The 15,571-nt window shown below is 33.8% G+C and overlaps 1 pseudogene; it reads left to right on the top strand.

Moving 5' to 3' along the window:
* Positions 1-1,337: 1,337 nt before the first annotated feature.
* Positions 1,338-5,727, top strand: LOC141344603 (tripartite motif-containing protein 16-like; annotated as a pseudogene).
* The last annotated feature ends 9,844 nt before the right edge of the window (positions 5,728-15,571 follow it).

The following is a 15,571-nucleotide window of genomic DNA, read 5'->3' as shown; positions in this document are numbered from 1 at the left end:
CTTTAGGAGACGATCCTGACGCTTGCTGGACTTTCTTGGACGCCCTGAAGCCTTCTTAACAATGCAGTGGAAAGTTTTTTTCGGGATTAAGTTAATTTTCATGGCAAAGAAGGACTATGCAATTCATCTGATCACTCTTCATAACATTCTGGAGTATATGCAAATTGCTATTATAAAAACTTAAGCAGCAACTTTTCTAATTTCCAATATTTATGTAATTCTCAAAACATTTGGCCACGACTGTATTTTGGAAGTTCAAACTCAGGGGCACCATAGAAGTCCATTATATACAGAGAAATCCTGAAATGTTTTCCTCAAAAAACATAATTTCCTTATGACTGAAGAAAGAAAGACATGAACATCTTGGATGACAAGAGAGTGAGTACATTATCTGTAATTTTTTTGTTCTAAACATGAACGACTCCTTTAATGCTTGTTCACATTTATTCTAGAACTAATGTAACATCTTACTCACAATTTCCCCTGACATGGGGACAGTAGAGCTTTTAACCAATGAATGGGGGAAAAGTAACTGGCGTTACTTATTTGAAAAAGTAACTATTTGTCAATTAAAAGGTAATGCGTTACTTTACTAGGTACTTGGAAAAAGTAATATTATTAGGTAATCTGCGTTACTTGTAATGCATTACCGTCTGCACTGTATTATGGGTACAAACACTGAAGGATGACTAAAAATACTCTGTACATATACTAAAACCTTTTAATAATAGTAAAGCTAATGTAATGTAATGTAAACCTACAGTAGTATGCGCTCTCACTGTTTTTATGAATGATCTTACTTTCTAATTTATCAAATGGAACTTCTTTGATTAAGCTATGATTTGATTTTATAAAAATACCTTATTCTGAAGTCCACATTTCTCCTACATATATCACAATGATTAGATGTTGATGTCTCTTTGTGTTTAGATGATTGAACTTGAAAAATTCTTTCAAGTTTATAAACACATGTTGACTATATTTCAGTTGCATCCATAATTAAAAGACATTTACTGTGTTTGTTAGTTGACATATAAAATAAAACAGAATTGTCATAGGATATTGGCATATCCTAGTTCAGTAGCATCATATCTAACTGACATGGCTTATGTTTGTAGTCTAAACGAGGGTTTTATTGTTTTCCTAAAAACATTTTTTAATTAATCCAAACTGTTTGTGGACTAAAACAAAGCCAAGCCACACCTTATAAACACATTTTTCACACACTATCAAACACAGAACCAAGCATTATTACTTATTAACTTGTGAGGAAACTGAAACCTAAGCGTTGTGGAGCTGTTGTACGCGTTTTTCTATTTGTGTGTGCATACAGCAAAATGGCAGAAGCTAGTTTTTCCCAGGACCAGTTTAGCTGCTCAGTGTGTCTGGATCTACTGACAAATCCAGTGACCATTCCCTGTGGACACAGCTACTGTATGCACTGTATTACAGACTGGTGTAAACAGAAGAGAGTCTACAGATGCCCTCAGTGCAGACGCTCCTTCACTTCAAGACCTGCTTTATGTAAGAATGTCATTATTGCTGAGATGGTGGAGAAACTGACGATGACAAACTTACAAACAGCCGAACCTGGAGATGTGGAGTGCAACATCTGTACTGGGAAGAAATACAAAGCCGTCAAGTCCTGTGTGGAGTGTCTGAACTCTTACTGTCAAAGTCATCTTGAACAACATGAGAATCTTTTTAAAGACAGGAGACATCGTCTGATGGATCCCACTAGACGACTCCAAGAGATGATCTGCCCAAAACACAACAAACAGCTGGAAATCTACTGTCGTACTGACCAGCAATTCCTTTGTTATCCATGTTTGATGGATGAGCATAAAAAACACGACACTGTAACAGCTGAAGCAGAAAGGACAGAAAAGCAAGTATGAACTGAAATACTAAATGCTATTTTATTACATAATGAGATTTTACAGCCTTTTCGTTTTCCTACAGGGGCTTTTGAAAGAAACACAAAGAAAGCTCCAGCAGGGAATTCAGGTGAGACAGAAGCAGCTCCAAGAGCTAAGAGATGCTGTGAAGTCTTAAAAGGTGAGTTTGACTTTCGTTCTTGCTGGAGCTCACTGTGGGTGTATAAAGCAGCAGTAAAAGCTGATTGTGATGTGTGTCCTGACAGCTCTCTGCACAGGCAACAGTGGACGACACTGAGATGATCTTTACTCAGCTCTTCCATTCCATTCAGAGAAGCCGCTCTGAGGTGATACAGCTGATCAGAGCTCAGGAAGAGTCTGCTGTGAGCCAAGCTGAAGGACTCTTGGAGCGACTAGAGCAGGAGATTAATGATCTGACATGGAGAGATGCTGAGCTGGAGCAGCTTTTACACACAGACAATCATGTCCATTTCCTGCAGGTGACAGAAATCTAAAACACAAGACATTGGTGGTAATAAGTAACTTCATAGTTTAATTTTTTTAATTTTTTTATTTTTTTGTAGATGTTCCAGTTTGTCGCTAGCCTAGAATCTAGACGCGCCCCTAGCGGCAGCAAATTACATTTGCTTCTAAGGGCAGTCTAGTAACTCTCCGTTCACTTGAGATTTCCAAAAATCCAAAATCGACCGGGCCAATCACGAGTCGGTGGGCGGGCTTAACATGATGACGACTGACCTGCGACCATTAGTTCCGTCAGACGTTCTCTGGTTCCGTGAATTACACGTGAGAGATAGAGCGATGGCTGCTTCTAGCGAACAACTTTCTTTCGAATCGGCTTTGGCCGCCACTCTGAAAGACTTGGAGTTAAGCTTTTCTCTGAGAAAAGAACAAGAAACTGCACTGAGGTCGTTCTCACAAAAGAAGGATGTATTTGGAGTTGACTACGTCACCTTCTTCGTTGCTCCGATTGGTTGTAGCGCTATCCTATTGCGTGGAGAGTGAGTTTGAAAGACAACCGCTTATCCCGCCCCTCCGGTTGAGCCCTGTCTATGGAGAGTGCCCAGACCCTACATTTATGTGGGTCTGGCTTGTCAGGCTAGTTTGTCGCTGCACCTCCTGAATCTACAGACTTTTGCAGCTTCACTGTGAGTTCTCTCCTCTCTTTTCGTGATCTGGCAAATTCAGTCTCTCAAATTAAGGAAAAACTGGAGGGTTTCTGTAAATTAATAGAAAAGATCTCTGATAGAGGTAAAGCTTTTACTTTTAGGAATGAGTCTGACATCATACAGTATATAATAAATATGTGACCCTGAACCACAAAACCTCTTAAGTAGCATTGGTATATTTGTAGCAATAGCCAAAAATACATTCTATGGGTCAAAATTATACATTTTCCTTTATGCCAAAAATCATTAGGATATTAAGATCATGTTCCATGAAGATATTTTGTAAATGTTCTAATGTAAATATATCAAAACTTTTTCAAATAGTTGTATATCATCATACAACTTCAACTTGGATGATGCAGAGAACATCACTATCAATTTTGTCATATTCCAGGGGTCTAGGACCTTGATTTCCAAGTAAAATGCAAAACTTGCTCTCATCTGAAAAGAAGACTTTGGACCACTGGGCAACAATCCATTTCTTCTTCTCTTTAGCCCAGATGCCTCTGATGTTGTCTGTGGTTCAGGAGTGGCTTAACAAGAGGAATACAACAACTGTAGTCAAATTCCTTGACATGTCTGTGTGTGGTGGCTCTTGATGCCTTGACCCCAGCCTCAGTCCATTCCTTGTGAAGTTCACCCAAATTCTTGAATCAGTTTTGCTTGACAAGCCTGTCAAGGCTGCGGTTCTCTCGGTTGGTTGTGCATCTTTTTCTTCCACACTTTTTTCTTCCACTCAACTTTCTGTTAACATGCTTGGATACAGCACTCTGTGAACAACCATGATCTTTGGCAATGAATGTTTGTGGCTTACCCTCCTTGTGAAAAGTGTCAATGATTGTCTTCTGGACAACTGTCAGATCAGCAGTCTTCCCCATGATTGTGTAGCCCACTGAACCAAACTGAGAGACCATTTTGAAGGCTCAGGAAACCTTTGCAGGTGTTTTGAGTTGATTAGGCATATCACCATATTCTAATTTGTTGAGATAGCGAATTGGTGGGTTTTTGTTAAATGTGAGCCAAATCATCACAATTAAAAGAATTAAAGACTTAAATTTAATGCACGCAGAGTGAAGTAGTTTATTTAATACACAAGTCTCACAATTTGAGTTGAATTACTGAAATAAATTAACTTTTTCATGACTTTTTCAAGCACCTGTATATCTTTTGAAAAGAAATGATCATTTGTCTGTCTGGTGCATAAAAAAAATAATAAACTATTCTAGCATTAAAAGGTATAATGAATACAGGTAAAATCATAATAAAATAATAATAATAATAGTAGTCAGTCCGGCCCATGGAATTTTCTTTTATAAACCAACCCGGCCCCCCATTAAAGAAAAGAAAATTATGTGGCCCACTCAGAAAAGTTTGGGGACCCCTGTCCTAGAGTCTAGAGGAAGGGTGGAGAAGCTCATAGGTCAAGTTTCTTGAAGTCCAGTGTTAAGTTTCCACAGTCTGTGCTGATTTGGGGTGCAGTGTCATCTGCTGGTGTTGGTCCACTGTGTTTTTTGAATCACACGTCAAATTCCGCCATCAGCATTTTTTGTTGGCATAATGCCAAGCGGATTCTGAGGCCGCAACTCTGCTTTGGTATATTGGCATCAAAACGTAATTTTTGGTTAGTAATATGCATTGCTAAGAACTTCATTTGGACAATTATAAAGGTGATTTTTATCAATGTTCTGATTTTACACCCTCAGATTCCAGAAATTTTTCAAATAGTTGTATCTCGGCCAAAATTGTCATATCCTAACAAACCATATATCAATGGCAGTGCTTATTTATTCAGCTTTCAGATGATGTATAAATCTAAATTTAAACAAAATTGACCCTTATGACTGGTTTTGTGGTCCAGGGTTACATAAAAAGAATATTAAATGACATAAATTGTAGTAATTAAATCAGTTTTTTTTTTCATAGTAACGCATTGAAACAACTCCCACTAATGAACCCAAGACTAGGGAACAGTTCCTTCAGTGTATAAGCATACACACACACATTGGGTTTCTATGTTTTATGAGTTAATTTCATGGGCGTAGTAATGATGAACAGTCTCAGGCATTTGAAAACCAGTATGCATTCACAGTCACAAACTAACAATGATAATTGATTGTTTTATCTCCATTAGATTCCTGCCAGCTCATTCTGGATTCTAACACAGTGAATCGTTTTCTCCGTCTGTCTTAAGAAAACAGAGTAGCAACTTATACTGCCACAGCCCAGCATTATCTTTCTCATCCAGACAGATTTGATGGTTGCGTGCAGGTCTTGTGTAGAGAGAGTGTGTGTGGACGCTGTTATTGGGAGGTTGAATGGAGTGGGACTTATGGTGTGTTTATAGCAGTGTCAAGAGCATTGGCAGGAGGGGATTGTTTAATAAGTGTATATTTGGATGGAATAATATGTCCTGTGGTTTGTACTGCTTTCCCTCTAGATATTCATTAATGCAAAATAACATAAAGACTAAGATTCCTGTATCGTCCCGATCCTCTAGAATAGGAGTGTATGTGGATCACAGTGCAGGAACTCTGTCCTTCTACAGCGTCTCTGACACAATGAACCTTATTTACAGAATCCAGACCACATTCACTGAGCCTCTGTATCCAGGGTTTGGGTTTGTTATTGGATCTTCAGTGAAACTGTGTCATCCAACAATGTAGATGAGAGATTCTTCAAATGTTACAGAAATAATATATTTTGGGGTCTTTTTCAATGCTGTTAAACGATTAATCACATAAAAGTTTTTGTTTACATAATATATGTGACCACAAAACCAGTCGTAAGTAGCACAGGTATATTTGTAGCAATAGTAAAAAATACATTGTATGGGTCAAAATTATAGATTTTTCTTTTATGCCAAAAATTATTAGCATATTAAGTAAAGATCATGTTCCATGATGATATTTTGTAAAATTCCTACTGTAAATATATCAAAACGTTTTGATTGGTAATATGCATTGCTAAGAACTTCATTTGGACAACTTTAAAGGCGATTTTCTGCACCCTCAGATTTTCAAATAGTTGTATATTATCTAACAAAATACACATCAATGGAAAGCTTTTTTATTCAGTTTTCAGTTTCCAAAAATTTACCCTTACGACCCTTATAAATATATCCAAGGATCACCACAAAGGCCATCCTGATGAATCTGGGCTCTGCTGGTGGCAACATCTCAAGGCAGACAGTCCAACAGACACTGCACACCACTGGCTTCCACGGAAGCAGACCAAGGAGGACACCACTTCTCCAGATAAGGCACACAAAAGCCCACTTGGCCTTTGCAAATGCTCATCTGGACAAAGAAGGCTTCTGGTCAGATGAAACAAAAATTTAATTGTTTGGCCACAATGATGTAGCCTTCATTTGGCGTAAAAAAGGAGAAGCCTCAGAACCCTAAGAACACCATCCCCACTGTCAAACATGGTGGTGGGCACCTAATGTTTTGGGGGTGTTTTTCAGCCGGTGGACCAGTGAACTTAATCACAGTAAACAGCACCATGAAAAACAAGAAATACATCAAAAATCTCAACAACAACATCAGGCAGTCTGCAGAGAAACTTGGCCTTGGGCACCAGTGGACATTTCAGCACGACATCGACCCAAAACACACAGCAAAAGTGGTGAAGAAATGGTTAGCAGACAAAAACATTAATGTTTTGCAGTGGCCCAGCCAGAGTCCTGACTTAAATCCAATTGAGAATCTGTGGAGGGAGCTAAAGATCAGGGTGATGGCAAGGAGACCCTCCAACCTGAAAGAGTTAGAGCTCATCGCTAAAGATGAATGGGCAAAAATACCAGTGGAGACATGCAAAATGCTGGTCAGCAATTATAGGAAGCGTTTGATTGCTGTAATAGCCAATAAAGGCTTTTCTATTGATTATTGAGAAGGGTATGAATAATTTTGGACATGCCACTTTTTGTTCAAATGTAAATAAAAGATGAGTAATAATTTTTCCACAATGATGCCTCTTGTACATCGTCTTATTATGTTGTGGGAGACGTCTATGTCATTTCTAATCAAACAAAATTGCTGGTTGAATAAAAATATCTTTAAGTCAGAATTTGCTAGGGGTATGAATAATTTCAGTCATGACTGTATATATATATAAATACACTAACATACAGAACATTTAGGAAATGTTTACATGTATATATTTGTATTCATATAATTAATAATATATAACATATTTAATAAATAAACATAAATATGTCCATACATGTGTGTGTGTTTATATAATAAATATACACCGTACACACAAACCAAATCGTTTAGGCCTATTTTGGATGCGATTAATCATTTGACAGCACTATATTGTACTTTATGTTAATAAAAAAAAATTAAATACAGGGGGAAATTGTGTATTACTAATTATGTATTTTCTGGATGGCACCAAAATAAAATGTATAAAAAATAAAAATAGAAATATTTATTTACTCAGCAGATGCTAAAACCATATTAAAACAAAAGCTAATAACTTTTAGTAGCTCATGCGGTTCTGCGGTCAAAACATAAAAACCTTAATCTAAACCTCCAGCAGGGAGCGCTGTATTTCCATCTGTATGAATCGGTATGAATGATCTTACCTTGTAGTTTATCAAGTGGAACCCTAGGTGGTTATTTTTAGGTTATAATAGACTTTATACCAGTACCACTGTTCACATTCCTCCCACATATATCACGATTATATTTGTGTCTCTTGTTTACCTGATCCAAGACACTGTATTTTTTCTATGCCTTTTAAATTGTTAGTAGTAAGTAGTATCCATAAGAAAAGACGTTTACTGTTTGTAACTTTCTTGAGAAATAGAATCAGATTTGTCCACTCTCATGCTTTGTTTGTTTGTTTAATGCAACAAATGTATTTTTCTCATTCATACATTAAGCGTGGTTCACAAAAGAAAAGTTTGTGCTCAGCTGCTCACAATCTGTTGCTGTTTTTGTTTGTTATTAAAGCAAGATTGAAATCAGGAATCGCTGATGTGTGGATATTAACTAAATTAGTCGCATGATTGTTTATTTTACTTGAATGCACAATTAAGATTAGACTATTTCTTATTCAAGTTCATTGTGGTTTTAAATTGATTTAATTATTAAGAATATCTTTTGGCCATCCTTAAAATAACAACACTTACAAACCCGCAGTTTGTCCCTGTTTTCATTTCACGGAGCTGAATGTTTTGGGCAGATACACACACTGGAAACAAATGGTACGTGACGTGACAGAACGTACAGTCAGTCGGTTCTTCCGAGTGCCGACGTCACGTCGAGCTTCCCAGCGGCAGTCAGTCAGTGAGCCAGAGCTGAAATGAACTAAAATCTGCTGAAGAGAAGCGAATAGAAAGACGAGCTCATACATCTAGACGAAACAGATCATCTGCTTGCAGAATTCGGTAAGTTATGACATATTTTCCAAAACTGTTGTATTTCATTGGAGCGTGCGTGATACCTACAAGGTTCAAGGTTGAGTCAGGTTTGATGCCAAACAAATCGAGTTTGGTCAAGAACATCATTCTGCTGTTTTTTGACAGCTTGACATTTCTTTCTGAGCTTGGTTTACTAAAACTACTCACTGTGTTTACAGCTGGATAGCACATCATGTGGCTTTAACTTTATCAGCATCATCTAAAAACACGTTGATGCTTACAGGACAAAGATTAATATGTTTACTCATGCTTTTAATGTGGTTACACATGACTTTACCTTAATGTGAGTGAAATAATGCACAGTTTATGAAACGATGGTGTGTCATGTGTCAAATGAAACCACACTGGGGGTCATGAAGTTGTAAAAAAATCGTGTAAACTTGACAAAACTTGCGGGGATGCTGGACATTTGATATATAAAATTTGTTTTATTATTATTATTATTATTATTATAAAAAAAACTACATTTCTTTCCTCTAAAATTAGGCTTTTCCTAATTGAAAACTCACATATGTATAAATGACAGCACTGAATGAAAAAAAAAAAAAATATATATATATATATATATATATATATATATATATATATATATATATATCGTTTTGATGCAGTGCTGTCATTTATACATAAGTGAGTTTTCAATTAGGAAGTTCTAAAATCTAAAATATACCCTTTTTTCAATATAAAGATCCTTTTCCTTAGGCAGTCACTCAAAGTTTGACCTAAAGTCTTGGTGTTAAAAAAAGTTCATGTCCATTTTTTGGTCTTTAAAAAAGGAAAAATTACTTCAATCTTAAAATAATAAAGATTTGTTTTATTATTATTATTATTATTATTATTATTATTATTATTATTATACAAAATGACATTTCTTTCCTGTAAAATTTGTCTTTTCCTAATTGAAAACTCACATATAAATAACAGCACTGAATCAAAACAATATATATATATATATATATAATATTATTTTAAGATTGGAGTACTTTTTCCTTTTTTAAATACCAAAAAATGGACATGAACTTTTTTAACACCAAGACCGGTCAAACTTTGTGTGACTGCCTAAGGAAAAGTGTTTTTTTTTTTTTAAAGGTTCATTAGCATTTAAAGCTCCATTAAAAACCTTTAACATTTATACAGCCTTTCCTGAATACAAAAGGCTCTTTAAATTGAAAAAAAAAGGTATTTTTTAGATTATTAAAGTAGAATTGTTCACAGATGTTCTTTGGGGAATGGGGAGTCCAAAATAGTTCTTATACAGCATTTCATTTAAAGTGTATTTCATAAAATCTAATGAAATAAAACTGACTATTTTTTTATAACTTTTAGCTTTTTGTCCAGTTGATAAAGGAAATTATTCTTTAAAATAGATTTGAATGAAATCTAGTATGTCACACAGCAAGGTACTACTTTCACTTTTTGAAATGTCAGCTACTCTCGTCTCGTTTGAGGTTTTGCAATGCAACTCTGACGATGATCTTTCTATCAAAGCCATTATCTCTAGATTCAAAAGCATTTGATTGGATTGGGTGTTTTGAGTTTGACCCAACTTCTAGTTTGAGTGTCCTTTTATTTTTGCTTTCTTTGACCATCTCTAGTTAGCTGTTAGTAGATAAAGTCATGATCTGAATATATCTGTATGGAAAGATCATAAGTGTTCATTAAAACTCATTGAATATAAAGTGTCATATTCAGCCGGTGATCCTCGGAATCCTAGGTTGCATTCCTGATCTTGACCACATTCCCATCTAAACTGGACATTCATCTGATGTCCTTCAAGGTCCCATGACCTGAAGGTTTAAAGGCAATGTTTTGGTCACATTCCTGTGTCCTGACGGCCTCATTCTTTCCCACCCCCTGAACATTTCACAGACACTTCGGAGCCTAAGTCACATGAGAAAGCTGGACTCCCAAACATCTCAGAAAAGATGGCAAACTGTTAGCTGTTGTAGCTAACACACAGTTGACTTTGGTTTTCTTCATAGAGTCAAGGTGAAAAAAAAATCTAATTTTTGATGACGTAGATGAAAACTATGATGCAAATGCAATAAAAAATAGTAACTTTTGTTTGGTGATGTCTGCTTGAAACAGCATGTGCAACCAAATGTGATATTTTAGAGTAAAAAAGGATATTCAATAAAAACAAAAAAACGAATGAAAAGTGGTTCCTATATCACAAGTGGTTTGAGTTTTTTTTTTTTTTTTTTTTTTGTCCGTTAAAAAAAAAATCTCACAATTATGACTTTTTTTCACACGATTGCAAGTTTACATCTTGCAATTCTGGCTTTTTTTCACAGAATTGCGAGTTTATATCACAATTCGGACTTTCTAACTCACAATTCTGAGAAAAAAAAAGTCACAATTACGAGAAAAAAGTCAGAATTATGAGTTTATATCTCAGGAATTGCAACTTTACTTTTCAGAATTGCGAGTTTATATCTCACAATTCGGACTTTCTAACTCACGATTCTAAGAAAAAAGTCAAAATTGTGAGTTTATTATTTTTTATTATATTTTTTCGATTATTAGTCTTAGATAAATCAGTAATTAGAAACAACATTTATTTTGATGGGGTTTTTTTGTCCTTAGCATTTAGTATGTGGAAAAATTGTGTGTGTGTGAGTTTTTGTCAGATGAATTGGTACATAGATTAAATTCTGCAGTTTTGAGTGCAGCAATTTTTTTTACTTAGTGTAAAATAGATTTATGAAATTTAGGAAATGAAGGTGAAATATTAGAATTCTAATAAAAATACACATTTTGGTGAATATGTAAGCTGTTTGCATTAACAGCCAAACTGGAAACAAAAATCCTAATGAGAATCAAAGGTTAACTATGAAAGCCCTTTCCACCACTGAGTTAAAAAAAAAAAAAAACCTCACAATTCAGAATTTTTTCACGCAATTGCAAGTTTGCATCTCGCAATTCTGTCTTTTTTTCTCACAATTCTGAGAAAAAAAATCACAATTACGACAAAAAAAGTCAGAATTATGAGTTTATATCTCAGAATTGCAACTTTATTTTTCAGAATTACGAGTTTATATCACAATTCTTGTAATTCTGAGAAAAAAAATTACAATTACAATTCTATATATATATATATATATATATAGAGAGAGAGAGAGAGAGAGAGAGAGAAATCAAAATTGTGAGTTAATTATTTTTTATTATATTTTTCGATTATTAGTCTTGGATAAATCAGTAATTAAAAACAACATTTATTTTTTGATGATATTTTGTGTCTCTGTTTTTGTCAGATTAATTGGTACTTGGATTAAATTCTACAGTTTTAATGGGGACTTTTTTGATTCAGTTTCCGCCACTTAATAAAAAATAAATAAATAAAACATTTCTGACTTTGTTTTTGAATCTTTCAAAGTCAGACCAGGAATGTATGTTAAAATCTGCATGTCAATTAAAATTGACCTTTTTTCTTAATGCATACTATATATACTTCTGGTCAAATCATTATGATTTTTTATGTTTTTGAAAAAAGTCTCCTGTTTTCACCTATTTTTAAAAAAAAAAATACAGTGCAAAAAATAACTGATGTCTATCTTAATATATTTTAAAAAATGAAATTATTTTAATTATTATTATTATTATTTTTTTTTTTTTTTAAATGTAGTGATTTATTTAAGTTTTCAGCATCATTACTGCGGTTTTCAGTGGTTCAATGTTGTATCAATGTAAAGCTGGTTGAAAATCTACAAAGTTGTGCTTTAACCACCTTCACGTCATTCCAAACCTGTATCACTTTCTTTCTTCGTCTGTATTCTGGAGAAGCAAAAGTCATACAGGTAGTAGACCATTTAAGAAAGCAAATGAAAGATTGATTGCTTTGTAGGTTTTATACTTAGGCCAAATTCAGTCAAATTATTTTAAAAGCCACATTACAAAAGATGTGCTCGTTGTACCTATTAAAGTGGTCAGTTTATTTCAAATTCATATAATTTATTTGCAAATAGCTGCATGCAAGCTGCTTTAGGTCTCTCTGAGCCTGAGTTGTTTTGGCCATTTAAAGAAAAAAGCATCATTTGAGGCTCAAGTGAGGTCAGGTTTTAATCAAGATGGCATTGGTCAGGTATTAAGTTATACACTTTCAATGCAATCAGCCTTTAGTGGTAATTCAATCTGGTTCCTCCTGCTTCTAATTTACCACTCTGGGGTGATTAGTAAGCCAGACCAACTGGCTAAGCTGCCACTTTATCAGCACGAGCTTAGAGCTTATGAAAAAGTGTGAGTCCTTGTTTGATTGGCTGAAAAGACGAGGTTTGCTGGGTGGCCTTTCGGTGCTGGAGGCATGTGCAGTTGTGTCCCCTGGCGGAGCCTTTAGGTCAGGGGTCTTGGACGGTGACCATCTGGACCTTTAGGGGGTGGTTTCCTAAGATGCAGCCTTTGTTTGCCCAAAACAATTGGAAGTTAATCTGGAGGAGATAAGAATAGCCTCTGCTACATCGCCGCCATCAGCCAGTCGTCGCATAGTGTGTGTAAAGTGACATCTCTTTCTGCTTCTATCTCTTTCTTCAAAGAGGGTTTGACTGACTGGCTTCCCTTTTTTTGAAGGGATTGAGGAGGTCTTACAAAAACAGTGTTACTTTTTTAACAAGTCTTGATATTTTAGACCATTTCATGATACTCGATATCAATGTATATTCACTCTTAAAAGACTTTAAATTGAGTGTTTTTCCAGTGGAAGCAATTTCACTGTAGACGAAGAGATGCAAATAGTTTGAAATCACAATGATTATTAAAAAAAATGTAGGGCATTGACTTTGTTCTATCTATGATTATTTGGACATGTTTTGTCTTGTAGTTGATTGAAGCAGCGATTAAGTAGATTAAATAATTGAGAAGACCTGCTTATTTCACCGTAAATTTTGGTATTTCACCAGAGGATCAAGTTATGACATTTTAATTTAAAAATTATTAGGTTAAAAAAAAATTGTTCTAAATGCAGTTTTCCAAATGCATGCTGACTTTAATGTAAAATACACGGAAAATCGAGTTAAAATTAATCATGGCACATTTTCCACACTATTTTTCAATCAATGAAAACAAGCATTTCTAATATTTAATCATTTTCCTTTTCTATGCATCATCATATTACTTCATCAGTAAGATTTTTAATGTTTTTAAAGAAGTCTCTTATGCTCATTAAAGTTCGATTTATTTGATCAAAAATACAAAAAGTAATATTTTGAAATATTATTGCAATTTAAAATAACAGGTTTCTAGTTTAATATACTTTAAAATATCATTTATTTCTCAAAAATGACTGGAAAATTAAAGAAAAAAGCTAAATGTTTTTTTAAAGAAGCCTCTTATGCTCATCAAAGTTCCATTTATTTGATCAAAAATACAGAAAAAGTAATGTTATTGTGAAATATTATTGCAATTAAAAATAAGAGTTTTCTATATTAATATACTTTAAGATATAGTTTATTTCTGTGATGCAAAGCCGAATTCTCATCAGCCATTACTCCAGTCTTGGGGGGCATTAATTAGATTAAATAATAAGAGAAGACCTGTTTATGTCACCATAAGGATTAAAAAAATAAGTTAATAAAACATTAATAAAAAAAGAAACACCAAGAAATGGAGAGTTTGAAGAACTTTCAAATCAGATTTCTAAATGCATGCTGACTTTAATGTAAAATACACTAAAAATCGAGTTAAAATTAAACATGGCACGTTATCCATATACATAATTAATTAATAATTTATTCTAGAGAAATGTATGTAGATTGCCGTTCAAAATCAGTAAGATTTTTTAATTATTTTTAAAGAAGTCACTTGTGTTCATCAAATTTCCATCTATTTGATAAAAAATTCTGAAAAAAACATTAATATTATGAAATATATTATTGCAATTTAAAATAACAGTTTTAGTATTGTATACCTTAAAATATAATTTATTTCTGTGATACAAAGCTGAATTTTCATCAGCCATTACTCCAGTCTTCAGTGTCACATGATCCTTCAGAAATCATTCTAATATGCTAACAGTTGTGCTGCTTAATATTTTTTGGAACCTGTGATACGTTTTACAGGATTATTCGATGAATAAAAAGTTAAAAAGAACAGCATTTATTTAAAATAGAACAATGCAAGTCTTTGCTATCACTTTTTATCAATTTAACACATGAATAAAATTATTAATTTCTTTCAAACAAATGAAGAAATAAAAAAATGTACTGACCCCAAACTTTGAATGGTAGTGTATATTAAAAGATTCGGTAACACTTTACAATAAGGTTCATTAGTTAACATTAGTTAACCACATTAGTTAACATGAACTAATAATGAACTGCACTTATACAGTATTTATTAATCTTTGTTAATGATAATTTCAACATTTACTAATGCATTATTAAAATTTTGTTAACATTAGTTAATGCAGTGTGAACTAACATGAACAAACAATGAACAACTGTATTTCCGTTAACTAACGGTAATAAAGATTAGTTAATACAGTAACAAATGTATTGCTCATGGTTAGTTCATGTTAGTTAATACATTAACTAAGGTTTAACTAATGAACCTTATTGTAAAGTGTTACCAAAGATTCCTATTTTAAATAATGCTGTCCTTTTCAAAAATTTATTCATCAAAGAATCCTGAAAAAAAAAAAAATAATAATAAGCAGCACATTTTTCCAACATTGATAATAAATCAGCATATTAGACTGATTTCTGTAGAATCACATGACACTGACTGGAGTAATGATGCTTAAAATCCAGCTTTGCATCACAAGAATAAATTCTATTATAAAGTATATTAAAATAGAAAACCACTATTTTAAATTGCAATAATATTTCACAGTATTACTGTTTTTTCTGTATTTTTAATCAAATAAATGCAGCCTTGATGAGCAGAAAAGCTTCTGTCATTCAAAACATTGTGTAAAAAATGCTGAGCATGTCATTTACATTTCAAGCATTTGACAGCTGAATCACATCAAGTTGTCTTATTTTTCTTTAATAAGGCTCCAAAATAATCTCCATGGACATGCATATCAAAGTAAATGGATCAGCTTTTAAGACGTCACTGCTCTTCCTGAAGCCCATTTATCCCGAGTT

Source organism: Garra rufa, chromosome 10 (genome assembly GCF_049309525.1).
Source record: "Garra rufa chromosome 10, GarRuf1.0, whole genome shotgun sequence".
Classification (NCBI taxonomy): Eukaryota; Metazoa; Chordata; class Actinopteri; order Cypriniformes; family Cyprinidae; genus Garra; species Garra rufa.
The sequence above is the reverse complement of the archived record's forward strand: the minus strand, read 5'-3'. Positions and strand labels throughout refer to the sequence as shown.